Below are 2,632 nucleotides of genomic sequence, written 5' to 3' on the forward strand. Positions count from 1 at the left end.
TATGCTTGTTGGCTGCATGTATGCCTTCTTTTGAAAAGTGTCTGTTCATATCCTTTCCCCACTTTTTGATCGAGTTGTTTGTTTTTCTTATAAATTTAAGTTCCTTACATGATAATGGATATTAGAGCTTTGTCAAATGTGTAGTTTGCAAAAATTTCTCCCATTCTGTAGGTTGTCTATTTACTCTGTTGATAGTTTCTTTAGTTGTGCAGAAGCTCTTAAGTTTACTTACATACCACTTGTCTATTTTTGTTTTATTGTGATTGCTTTTGGTGTTTCTGTCATGAAATCTTTGCTTGTTCTTATGTCCGGGATGGTATTGTAAGTTGTCTTCCGAGGTTTTTATGGTTTGGGGTTTTACATTTAAGTCTTTAATCCAACTTGAGTTGATTTTTATATATGATATAAGAAAGAGGTCCAGCTTCAATCTTCTGCATATGGCTACCCCGCACCATTTATTGAATAGGTAATATTTTCCCCATTGCTTGCTTTTGTTAGCTCAGATGGTCAAATATATGTGGCACTATTTCTGGGCTCTCTATTCTGCCACATTGGTCTATGTGCCTGTTTTTATACAAGTACCATGCTGTTTTGGTCACTGAAGCCTTGTACTATAGTATGAAGTCGAGTAACGTGAGTATTCTTATACTACTCATAAACTATCTTGTCCCAATACACACACAGTGATTTTAATAATAATTTGTAGAAATTCAGTAATTTTTAAAATTCTGATCCTCATTCTCTCACTTACCTTTATATCCAACCCATTTCTAAATGCTATAGATTCTACATTAAAACCTGTCTCTACCCACTTGTTTTTCAGTGAGGTGGTGTTGCATTATAACTAAGAGCATGAACTGTGAAATCAGGCTTCCTAAATGCCTGTTCTAACCTATCACTAGGTGTGCGATCTTAACAAGTGAAAACTTTTCTAAGTTATATCTCCTTACCATATGAGTTATAATAACTCACATGTAAATTGTCTAACATGATGTTTGACACATCATAAGTTCTCAGTGAAGGCTGACTACTATAATTGTTGTTATTGTTTTTGTCATTATTGTCATTACCATTTTATGTTCAATGATACAACCCTATTTCATGTCACTATCTGCTTTTGCTTCATTCTCTACTGTGTCACTCAACTGGTTTTTAGTCTATTTTTGCCTCTTTCCTAACCATTATCTAGCCACCAAATGGAATGATGTTTTAAGATGTAAATTGGAATCACATTAATCTACTAATTGAAAATTCCCAATAATATCACTTTGCACTTAGATTGGATTAGAAAAAAAAAACTTATCATGTTCTATGATGCCAAATATGATCCGTCCCCTGAATACCATTCAAAATGCTTGCTACTCTTCATCACTCCTCATACTCCCGCAACTGAAAGGGTTTTCTTCTCCTAAATCATGCCAAGCATTTACTTACCACTCTCCTCCCTTTGCTCCATGCCATTTACTTTTCTGAATATGCACCCCATCTTTAATTGATTGTTTTCAATTTGGTTGTTTTCTTTCAAGCTTCAGGTAACAGCTTAAATGACACTTCCTCAGAGATCTCTTTCCTTACCAGTCAAACTGCAAAATTTCTTCCATTCATTACTCTTGTTAAAGCAAACTAAACATGGCCTAAGAAGGACTCTGTACTTCTATATTTGAGTCCCTGTGGATGAACTGTAGCCTAGCTTAATAGTAGGACAAAATAGAAAACTTAACTTAATAATATGCACCTGTAACAATGACTGAGTATTGGCCAATCCCGGTGGCTATACTTCAACCACTCATAGACTGCTGAATGTTCAAACTGCCTTCAAATAAGGCAAATGCCAAGCTGTAACCAATCTCACTGTTTCTGTACCTCACTTCTGATTCCTGTACATCACTTTATCTTTTCTGTATATAAATTTGTTCTGACCATGAGGCACCCCTGGAGTCTCTGTGAATCTTCTGTGATATTGGGGTCTGCCCAATTTGCTAATCGTTCATTGCTCAGTTAAACTCTTTTAAATTTAATTTAGCTAAAGTTTTTATTTTATCAGATTATGTCAGAAGTGGGATCCAAAGTGGAGCTTCTAGCGACCCCAGGAGCTCACATGCAATGTACCTACAGGACCCCCATATGTCAGTTGATCTCTCAGAGTAGCTGGGGATTGTGGGTAAGCTCCCTCTCGGATTTTGGGGCTCCACAGATTTGTGTTTTGAGTTCTCCGAGTTTCTTTGAGCAAATTTCTGATCCAAACTGGGTTTGGAGTTGTGGCAGAAACTGGACTGGGTCCAGGAATGTATTTGATTCTGGAATTAACTGGCAGGGATCCTGTTAGAGGCCTCTTACATCTGACTTGTTCCAAAAGGAACCAGTAGTAAGCAGTAATATTGCTGGGGTTATAAAATTTGACTTTTGAAAATTCACCAAATTTTTGTGTTATACCCCTTTTTCTCATTTTTCTTGCATGCTAAGGTAGGAAAAAGTCATTGGCTAAGTTAATCAAGAGAACCTGAGAGTAAAGCCAGTATTTTAGGTAAAACTGGGATCCTTAATTTCTTGAAAACTTCATTCCTTCTAGCTTATACATTAGGCCTGCCAGGCAGCAAAGTCTTAGAGAAACAGCAAAATCTTACTAAAAATA

The sequence above is a fragment of the Macaca fascicularis genome, chromosome 1 (genome assembly GCF_037993035.2).
Source record: "Macaca fascicularis isolate 582-1 chromosome 1, T2T-MFA8v1.1".
In the NCBI taxonomy this organism is placed as follows: Eukaryota; Metazoa; Chordata; class Mammalia; order Primates; family Cercopithecidae; genus Macaca; species Macaca fascicularis.